Source organism: Octodon degus, unplaced genomic scaffold (assembly GCF_000260255.1).
Source record: "Octodon degus isolate 3935 unplaced genomic scaffold, OctDeg1.0 scaffold00004, whole genome shotgun sequence".
In the NCBI taxonomy this organism is placed as follows: domain Eukaryota; kingdom Metazoa; phylum Chordata; class Mammalia; order Rodentia; family Octodontidae; genus Octodon; species Octodon degus.
In genome coordinates this window covers 4,615,903-4,627,509 of record NW_004524580.1, presented here as the reverse complement: position 1 = coordinate 4,627,509, position 11,607 = coordinate 4,615,903, and the positions used below count along the sequence as shown (strand labels likewise).

The 11,607-nt window shown below is 39.4% G+C and overlaps 1 pseudogene; it reads left to right on the top strand.

The window, feature by feature from the left end:
• The first annotated feature begins 2,927 nt into the window (after nt 1-2,927).
• LOC101561043 lies at nt 2,928-4,504 on the top strand (annotated as a pseudogene).
• The last annotated feature ends 7,103 nt before the right edge of the window (nt 4,505-11,607 follow it).

The following is an 11,607-nucleotide window of genomic DNA, read 5'->3' as shown; positions in this document are numbered from 1 at the left end:
CACACATATCCACTCTTTCTGATATACTTCAGTATTTCCTGTAATAACATTATTGTAAGGCACTAGAGTGTACTGACATTTCATAGTTAGGTAAGAAGAGAAAATCTGAATTCTAATCATGGCCCTGCATTTGCTGTTTAAGTTTATTTTCTCTGCTGATCCTCAGTATACACCTCAGTCAAATGAAGTTAATGCTTGTCCAACTTATGTTTGTTAATTTTGTACCAAAAATTACTTTAAAAACCTGTGCGGCTATCTGAACTTTTATTATGCTCATTGCTTTAAAACTCCAACTTTTCATTTGGCATTGGTTTTGTTATTTATCTGACATAAACTATCTGCTCCCCAGAGAAACTTTATGAATACTTTGAGAATATCTCTGCCAATGAAAAACACCATTAAACAGAAATAGTCATGAAATTTCGAAGAACTCTTTTATCTGAGATAATAACCATAAAACTATAAAAGTGAGTCCCTTGTGGCTCAGGAAATGCATGCATTGTGGACTTCTTACAATATTAATTAAAAATCAAAGGTTTTCTTTTGTTTGTACCAAAGAAATATAAGAATAATAATTGTGAAAGCCTCTTTGTTACTACTAAAATTTTTAAACTGTAAAATTATTTGATCAGCATTATCTTGTTGGAAGTTTATACATCCTGGCAGGTACTATCATCACTGTGCTTGACAGATGAGAAAACTAAAGCTGTGAGTTTTATTGCCCAGGATAAATTGTCTCACTCACAAATTCATGGCAGAGCTAAGATTTAATCTCACAATCCTGAGCTCTCTTGTACACTAGACTTTATCCATCTCAGCTCTATTGACAGTACAGATGAGTAGTTCTGTGTTTGGGTGGAGACTTCCCTCTACATAGACAAACACTTAATAGCATTTCTGGGCCTACACACAAGATGCCAATAGCAACCCTCCCCAACCTGTAACAAAAAGTGTCTCTGGGCGTTTTGAAATATCTCAGGGGGAGGGGTAAACTGCCTACAGCTGAGAAACTGTCATAGATCATTCCACCTTTACACTCTTACTTGTATAATTTTTCAAATAACTTTCACATGCTTAATCATATTATTTAAGGTCAAATAATGATAACTACTTAGAATAAAAATACAACCATTTCCTGGGCTGCCATAACAAATTACCATGGGCTTCATGACTTAAAACACAAGACATACTCTATCTCAGCATAGAGGTCAGATTCTGAAACCAAGATGTCAGCAGGGCCTCCTCCATCTGTGGTAACTCCAAATATTCTTTGGATTGCGGTTGCATAATTCTAGCCTTTGCCTCCATCTTCACAATGACTTCTCTCCTGTGTCCTCTTTTGTCTCTTATAAGAAACTTATTGGACTTAATGCTCAGTGAAGAATTCAGGATGATCTCAGTTCACATCATCTCATTCACCAGTTCTAGATGGAGATATCCTTCTGATCGAACTCATCACAAAAATTATATTTTTTTTCTAAGAATTAAAAATATGTTCTGGATAGTATGTCATCTCATCAATATCATAACTACTCTAGGGGCTGGGGGGATGGCTCAGTGGAATAAGCACTTCCCTGGCAAGTGCAAGGACCTGAGTTCGATCCCCAGTTCTGCAAAAAAAATAAAATAAAATAAAAAATCATAACTACTCTAGGATATAAAGTATGAGGAATAAAATGAGGGGCAAAGAGATCAACAGCAAATCTTCTAAGAGTAATGAGTTGCAGATTTATTAAAACCTTGAAGACTATGGGGCTGTCATATTATGGTTTAGAGAACTAGTTAAATTGCCAAATTTTGTGAACTACAAAATTTACACTGAGTTCTGATGGAACATTGGGAAGCAAAATATCACACAGTAGAACCTTCAGATACGTGTGTGTGTGTGTGTGTGTGTGTGTGTGTGTGTGTGTGTGTCCATGTGTGTTTTAATCAGCTACAGGCTTCTAACATCAAGACTTTCTAGAACTGAGCGAAAAAGAACAAACATGAAGCTCCATTAAGTCATTTAATACAGCTGATTTCCAATGCATAAGTATCCCTTAAGAATTTATTTCTCTAGATGCTGTGCGCTAATTTTTTGAAATCTGTGGTTAAAGAGCCATAAATAGAAATACAGAGAACTAGCTTTTATAATACACTGTATTTATCACACTCTTCTACACAGGGATTGATTCACAAACAGCGATGAGATCATGCTCATTTAACAGAGCTTGTTCACAGAGAAATGATCTGCTGATTCCCCCCAAATATTTCATTTTTGATACCTCTACATTTCATCCTAAACGATGTTGACATTTTAACCAGGATATCCAGTAAGTTATGAATCACCAACAGACAGCGAATGACTCAGTTACAGAATTACACCCATCATTTGTATAAAAAGTCTTTTCAGACACAATGTATCATGACTGTGCAGTCCCCTCTGGCTTCTCCTGAGGTCATCATACTCTGGCTCCTGAAGGTTAGCATGAACATGTCCACTACTTGTGTTTGCATCTCCATTTACAACTGTATGCTGTATTCATAAAATCATATTCTCAGTATGTCTTTCATTGCATGTCCTACATTTTATTTGAATATTTACTAAAAATGCATTTACATGATTTAAGTTTTTGAAGCAGCAAACAAATACATCAGACATAAAGTTAAATTTGCTACTAAATCCAGTTCTCTGTCCCAGTCCTGGGAGGCAGTAACTTCAAGTGTACCTTTTCAGAAATATTCCACATGTACTTGAGTTTCATCTTTACCAAAGCATGAATAATTCTCTTTAATTTTTTAAAGAGCATAAAAAGTGATATTAAAACAGGAAAACTGTAAATGATACAGGCCCAGTTACTGGATTCAGCCAGTGTGAATTGCAGCTTCGCGCCTGACGTGCTTCTGTACACTACGAGCAGCAGACTCAGATTCCTGCTCCAGCAATGGCCTTTGCAAATCTGTGCAAAGTATTCATCAGCGACAGCCTGGGCCCCTGCTGCCGAAAGGTCCTGCAAGATAGAGGCCTGCAGAGGGTGGGAAAGCAGACCTGAGCAAAGAGGAGCTGACAGCTGAGCTGCAGGACTGTGAGGGCCTTATCGTCCGTTCGGCCATCAAGGTCACTGCTGATGTCATCAGTGCAGCAGAGGCGGTGGTGGGCAGACCTGGCGCAGGTGTGGATAGTGTGGATCTTGAAGCTACAACATGCAAAAGCATCCTGCTCATTAACTCCTACCATGGGAAAAGCCTTAGTGCTGCAAAGCTCACCTGTTGATGATCGTATGACTGGCCGGGCAGATTCCCCAAGTCACTGCTTCCATGAAGGCCAGTAAGTGGGAGTGGAAGCTCATGGGAGTGGAATTGAATGGAAAGGCCCTGAGGATTCTTGGCCTGGGCAGGACGGGAAGAGAGGTGGCCATCGAATGCAGTTCTTTGGGATGAAAACTATTGGGTATGACCCCATCACTTCTTCAGAAGTCTCGGCTTCCTTTGGGGTCCAGCAGCTGCCCCTAGAGGAGCTCTGGCCTCTGTGCCACTTCATCACTCTGCACACACCTCTTCTGCCCTCCACAATAGGTTTGCTAAATGGCAGCACCTTCGCCCAGTGCAAGAAGGGCATGTGTGTGGTGAACTGTGCCCCCAAAAGGATCGTGAATATGGCTGTCCTCCTATGGGCCCTGCAGTTGGGTCAGTGTGCTGGAGCCACTCTGGACGTGTTCACAGAAGAATCACCCTGAGATCAAGCCTTGGTGAACCACGTGAATGTCATCAGCTGTCCCCATCTGGGTGCCAGCACAAAGGAAGCTCAGAGCCGCTGTGGGGAGGAAATTACCATCCAGATCATGGACATAGTGAAGGAGAAATCCTTAGTAGAGACTGGAAATGTGCAGGCCCTCATCAGCCTTCTCTCCAAACACCAAGGCTTGGATTGGTCTGGCAGAAGCTCTGGGGACCCTGCTGCAGGTGGCTCTCCCAAAGGGACCATTCAGATGGTAACACAGGGAGCATTTTTGAGGAATGCTAGGAACTGCCTAAGTCCTGCGGTTATTGTCGGCCTTCTGGAGGAAGCTTCCAAGAGACTGATGCGAACTTGGTGAATGCCAAGCTGCTCGTGAAAGAGGCTGGGCTCACTGTGACCACCTCCCACTCCTCTGTTGCTCCAGAGGAGCAATACCCTGAGGAGTAATTCCTGACCATGGCCCTAGAAGGGCCCCTACCAGGCTGTGGGCTCCATCCAGGGCACCACGTCTGTGCTGCAGGCACTCTATGGAGCAGTCTTCAGGACAGAAGTGCCCTTCTGCCAGGGCCAGCCCTTGCTCATGTTCAGACTTGGCACTCCAACCCTACAGTAATGCCAACCATAACCAATCTCCTGGCAAAAACAGGTGTGCCACTGATACTGTACTAGACTTGAGTGGTGTCAGATGGGGAGACCTGGCACATCATGGGCGTCGCCTCCCTACCCCCTAACCTGGAAGTGTGGAAGAAGCAGGTGTCTGAGACCTTCCAGTCTTGCCTCTAACCCTGGAGTTCACTGGTTCCAGACTTGGATCTTCTCTGAAGAAACTTAACCACCATGAACAACAAGGAAAGTTGATCTTCAATCCTGGGGCAGAAAGGTCTATGGTGTCACTCTGCTGCAATCCTCGACCTCGTAACAAGGCAATAACCACAAAATAAAGAGCCCACCTCCCATAAAAGATACATAATTTCACTAAACAAAATAATATTAATTTCACAGTACTTGTTGTATTGCAGTGTTATCTTCAAATTAGTTATTCATACTACCAGATATAAGCATGCAAAAGTGGAAGAAGAAAGAAGAAAAGAAAAAAATATAAGGAGAAAATTGAAAAAAGGAAGAGAAAACAAATTAAGGATTAACTGGTCCTTTTCATAGAAAAGCAGAAATCCACAGTATAGTTGTTCAAAGCACCCTGCTTACACACATATATTCTTTCTCCCACTCCCTCTCCTGTCCTTCTTAGCAACTCAGTAAGTTCTTCCTTTTGAACAGGTTCAGTCCCTTTTCCCAGTATCTAATGTACCTTTCAGATTTTATTTTCTTTCAGGTTCTCAGACTAAGGAGATTATATGATCTCTAGAGTACGGTCTCTAGCTTTATCCATTTACCAATAAAAGCCTCAAATTTATCCTTTTCTATAGCAGAGTAATAATTAATTGTGTAAAAATACTGTATCTTCTTTATCCATTCCTCAATTGATGGGCATTTGGGTTGCTTCCAAGATTTAACTATGACAAATTGTGCTGCTGTAAACATGGGTGCACATATGTTGCTGTGGTATGGTGTCTTCATTTCTTCTGGAAAAAATACCCAGGAGGGGAATACATGGGTTGAATGGGACCTCCAATCCCAGTTTCTTAAGGAATCTCCACAATGATTTCTAGAGTGGTTGTACCAGTCTACACTCCCACCAACAGTGTAGAAGGGTTCCTTTTTCCTCACAGTCCCTCCAGCATTTCTTATTGGCTGACTTCTTGATGATAGCCATTCTTTCTTGAATGAGATAGAATCTCAGTGTTGTTTTAATTTGCATTTCTCAAATGACCAATGATGTTGAGCATTTTTTTCATATATTTACTTGCCATTTGGATTTTCTCCTCTGAGAGGTATATATTCATCTCAGATGCCCATTTTTGAACTGGGTCTTAGAATTTTGGGCCCTGATTATTTTAAATTCTTTACATGTTCTAGATAGAAGGTCTTTGTCAGAGGAACAATTGGCTATAATTTTTTTCCAGTTCATGGGTTTTCTTTTTACTCTGTTGGCAGTTTCTCTTGAAGTACAGAAATTTTTCAAAAAGATGAGATCTCAGTGGTTGATTCTTTGAAGTATTTTCTGTGCAATTTGGTTTTTGTTCATGAACTCTCTACCTGCCCGTATGTCTTTAAAATTTCTACCTACATTTTCCTCCAGAAGATTTAATGTTTCTGTTTTAGTGTGTTTAAATCTTTGATCCATTTTGACTATAGTTTAGTGCATGGTGATAGCCATGGGTCTAATTTTAGTCTTAAGCACATAGAAAGCCAGTTTTTCCAGCACCATTTGTTAAAAAGTCTATCTTTCTTCCTGTGAACATGTTTGGTCCATTTGTCAAAAATAAGGCGGCTGAGTGTGTTTGTAGTTGTGGCTGTGTCTTCTAATCATTCCATTGATCCTCAGGTCTGTCTTTACACCAGTACCATGCTGATTTTATCACAGGAGCTTCATAGTATAATTTCAGGTCAGGGATTGTGATGCCTCCTGGGTTCCCATTGTTGCCCAGGATTTCTTTGGATATTCAGAGTCTCTTCTGGTTCCAAATGAGTTTGGGGAAAGTTTTCTCTGGCTCTGTGAGGTATACCAATGGCATTTTAATTGGGAGGATATCAAATATGTATAATAATTTTTGGGAGGATGGCCATTTTCACAATGTTGGTTCTTTCTATCCAGGAGCAAGGGATATCTTTCCATTTACTGAAATCCTAGCAATCTCTTTTCTCAGTATACTGCAATTTTCACTGTATAAATCTTTTGCTTCCTTTGTGGGACTGATTCCTAAATCTTTCATTTTTTGACTATTATTGTCAAAGGCATGGTTTCCCTAATTTCTCTCTCAGTACATTCATTGTTTGTGCACAAAAATACTAATGATTTTTAAGTGTTGACTTTGTATCTTGTTATGTTTCTCAATTTGGTTATTAAATCTATAAGTCTCTTTTGGTGGAGCTTTTGGAGGTCTTCTATGTAGCATACCATATCTTACCCAAATAATGATAATTTCACTTCTTCTTTTCTAATCATTATTCCTTTTATTTATCTCTCTTGCCTAATTGTTCTGGCTCATGTTTCCAGAACTACATTGAATAGGAGTAGAGACAGTGGACATCCTTATCTTGTCCCTGATTTTAAAGTGAGGGCTTTCAGGTTTTTCCCATTTAGCATGATGTTGGCTCTTGGTTTTGCATAGATTTTTTTTTCATGTTAAGGTAGAGATCATCTATTCTGACTTTCTGTAAGGTTTTCATCATGAATTAGTGTAGGACTTTGTCAAAAGCTTTTTCTGTACCTATTGAGATGATTTTGTGGTTTTTGTCTTTGGCTCTATTGATGTGAAAAACATGAATAATTCTTACTTGGTATATTCTCACATTTTTGTTTCAGACGATGGTCTCTGGCAGATTTAACCTTAGCCTACCTCAAATATTTTATGTAGATTTCATGAAATCTTTAGATTCACCAGTAGGCATTACTTCACAACTTGAAAGCAAAAGCATATTTTTAAAATATTTAATTAATAATCTTTATATACATTATTCTCAAGGTTATGAGTTTCATAATTATCTTGCTCAAACTTTGTTCTATAAGTACCTTTTAAATTTTATTATCAATGAGTAATAATGCATCTTCTTCAAATCAGATTTCAAAGGAAAACTATTCTACTTGTAGGTTCTCTATTATATATTCTCAGGTCTCCTAAAGCTTTATCATTAATTTTATCTCTAATGGGTAAGGTTGAGCTTTTGTTTAAAAGAAAATGTAAAAGTTGACTAAATAATAGATTTTCATAGGGAACTTCATTCTGGAAAAGACAAAGAAGTTGGCCTTGGGCCGGGGAGAAAGCTCAGTAGAATAAGCACTTCCCTGGCAAGCGCAAGGGCCTAAATTCAATCTCCAGTTCCGGAAAAAAAAAAAAAAGAGGAAGAAGAAGTTGGCCTTGTCCAGATTGTGCTATAGCTGCCTATTTTGAAATATATTTATATTCCATTAAATAGTGTGTCATGGAAAAAAAATTAAAAAAATAAAAGAAAATGAGCTTATCTTTAAAGAAAGAGGTGTCTGTAAGCCGTATTTAGTTTTATACTACATTATAATAAAGCTTCACACTACAATTTCAGAATCTAGCATAGGGTTTGATAGACAAGTAGACAAGATTTAAAGCAATGGTTATTTAATTCTAATAGGATGGTGATACTAATAGTATCATAAGCATTATAAATGCCATTAAAATTGTTCTTTGTCTACAATTTCTGAATGCCTTACACTACAGATTTATTGTACAAGAAAGTGTACATGAGAGGGCATAATAAATGTCTTATAGTCTTGCCAAGGTATCTGACACCTAAGATGCTACAAACCCATCAGTATCCTACAAAGACAAGCAAGGAGTGTGGCAAGGTTGGCAGATGCTGCTGATTCTGATTCTCTTCCTCCATCCACACAGGTGCAGAACACACCTCCTCAAAAAGCAGACCCTGAGACAGAGTGGCTTGTGCATGAAAGGTGTCATGACTCCTCCCATCAGAGGAATCAGACAGGGGCTGGGGTAACTTGATGCCATCTGCCCTAGTGCAGGGGAGAAGAAAGAAAGGAGAAATTTTGAACAGATATATTTTACTCTGTAATACATTCTAATGGTCACTTTGCAAAGTATTGGAGGGGAGAAAGAAGAAAACTGTCTTCAAACCAGTGTTGCCTCTCAGTGGAATCCTTCATCTCCTGGGGACATGGTTGCTTCGGTTTCCCAGGCATGCTCAGTCCCTGGAAATTGCAGCCTATGGGAACTGTGACCTCAGTGCAAAACTGGTGACACATGTCAGAATCCAACATCTGGAGTCCTCAGTCCACTATTTTCTTTACAATAAGTGATCTGCAAAGCCTCTTCTCCTGGCTGACATAAACAGAAGCTTAGACGAGGTCCACTAATCCGAACATATGTTGTGAGGCTCATGTCTAAAGAGATACGTGTGTTTAACTGAAAATACTTGATTTTGAAATGTCAACATGATTTCTCAGCTACAAGATCACCTTCAACAGAGATTTTTTATATTCTAGTTTTCCTCATAGTCATCAAAAGAACTGATCAAGCTAATCTACATGAAGAAAGGAGTGATTACTATGTTTCTTGCTTTTAGAAACTTCAACTTACCCAACTGAATGGATTGTTCATGGGCAGGCACATTTTTACAAGGTAAAGTTTATACACTGTAAAATGCATAAATCTTAAGTGTAAAATTGGATGTGTTTCAATATTTTACTCATGCAAAGGTTTAGATCACCTTAGAAAGTTACCTTATACCCCCTCTTTATCAATTCTAACTTTCACATAAACAACCAGTGTTTAAACATACATAACAAACAAAACAACAAAATGGTATCATACTATATATTTTTTGAACTTAGAACAATATTTTCAGATTCATGCACATTGTTGCATGTGTGTGATCAGTATTTTATTGCTTTTTAATTGTTGAGTAATATTTTCACTATTTATCCATCCATTCACTTTTTGGTAGCCCCTTGGGTTATTGTCAAATTGGGTTTATTGTGAATTATACTATATTGAACACTCATGTAGAATCTTTGTGTGGATGTTTTCATATTTGTGATTCATTGGTAGATGGCATATATATATAGTCTGTTGAAAAATGAGTTTTCTAGTGTGTGCATTTTTTATGCTCCATAACTAGCAGACTTTTTAAAATTGTCAAGTGATGTTTTAGGCGTTCTCTCAAATCATGCTTCTCAGTCTACCCCACCATCTCAGCCCCTGTCCCATCATGGAGCCACAATGCCTGACTTGCAGAAATTAAAGGAGGAGAAGTTTACTTTGACGCACAGTTTCAGAGGCTCCACCACTGTCAGGCTCCAACACAAAAAGGGCATGGAAGAAGGGCTGTGGAAGGCAGCCATGCAAGAAGGGCGGAGCCTGGGAGGGAGACACACCCTCCCCGCCAGGTCTGGAGCCAATGCCCACCTCCAAGCAGCAGGTTCAGCCCTTGAACTCACCAATAATTTAATACCAGCTACATTCCAAGAGCCCAGGCTTTGAGTGTGTAAGAATTTGAGTGGGCTCTCAAGATCTAATCCACAACACCCACTAAGTAGAAGATGAACTCTGGCAGGAAAAAGAGCAAGAAATACTTTTTATATCTCTTCTGGCCAAATCACAGAGATGCTCTAAAACACCATATAGCAAAAATGAGTCAAAGAGAAGAAGCTGGTAAGTGCAAATAGGATTCAGGCTCAGCTCCATTTCTTCCACAGCAAAACCAGTGTCTTACCCCTAAATGAACTTACAGAGCCCAGCACTGCAGAAAGCCCCAGCTCTTATTAGGTAGCAAAGGCTAAGATGGCAGCGATCTCTTCTCTATTTGTTACAGGCAGAGAGGGTGAGAGACCACCAGCTTGCCCCAGCTGACCAACCCTGGGCTGCTCTTGAGGCTCATGCCCTCTCCAGAATCACGAGGGCTTAGTTAACTAGATACTTCTTAGTTAAGTATCTGGAAAACCCAAAGGAAGCTTACTGTTTACTCCATTCATTTCCTCAATCTCCTCCATCTGACTCCGTGAAATTAGTGTTGCTATTATTGCTAGAACTGCCAATTAAAGGATGAGAAAACAGACTGTCTTGGGTTAGATAATTTGCCTGAGGTCACATGGAGTCTTCTTTTGCCTCCTTAGCTTTTGGTTACTACTCTCTTACTGTAATATTCCCAATGCCAGGTGTCCTGCAGACTAAAGGACAGGCAGACTGTGGGCACCCAATGGATGGATGAATGGATGGATGGATGGATGGATGGATGGATGGATGGATGGATGCAAGGACTGCCTCCAACTAAGTCTTCTGACTTTAAGTTGGGGGGCCAGAAGCTTTCTGCTAGAGAGGTCATATGAATTAGAAATTTACTTTGCTCATTTTGAAAGCCAAGAGGCTGGACAAGATGACTTCCAGTTTTTTTGTTTAATTTGGAAAGTCTAGGATTCTGTGTGTTTCCCCTCCACATAAGACTTTAAAGGAGAAAAAGAACCCAGAATTTTCTTTGACAGGATCTTCCTTACAATATTGAAAAGAGAGGCTGAAATCTTTAACTTTTAAAAAATATATTCCTGAATAAATTGTCCAGTGGAATAAAATATGTCCAGAAACTCAGAGTTAATCCACAGTTTACTTTGGACCCATTCCTTTTCTTAATTAGCACAGCTCAAAACTCAAATTTCCACTTTTGTAAAAGTAAAACAAGTTACAAAAAATATTTTTCCTGAAAACTATAAGCTCATGCTTAGTATATATAATAATAACTGTTCTTGAAAAAGCATAATACAGAAATATAAAACAGTGTAGGAAATAAGAATTTTTTAACATCTTTGAACATAAATCAATGTTCAAAAATGTGTAAAGGAAGGTCAGTCTGTCCATCCTGTGAAAAACTTCAGATAGTCGCTAATGGTGCCAGCATTTGTTCTTCACCAGCAATATCATTGCTGCAGGTTTTCTGAAGTCTTGCCACCTACTTTGCACCAGATCAGAAAGTGGATGCAAAGGCATTAGATTTGCCAGGCTACTGCCCCTCCCAGAAGCTAAGGGAAACTTCCAAGAAAGAAATCCTTTAAAAATAAGTGAAATTCTCTACTTCCTCTTTTGAGACACAAGTCACAAGTGTTTGTTTAGGTAGGTGCAGGAATCAGGGTTCAATCCCTGGTGTGCCATGCCGACCCCACCCATGAGGTGCACTGAGAGGGTGATTGAGACTGGGTGTGTTGGCACACACCTGTAATCCCCACTCTTAGGAAGCTAAAAACAGGAGGATCACACAAGTCCGATCTGTGTAGTGAGACCCTG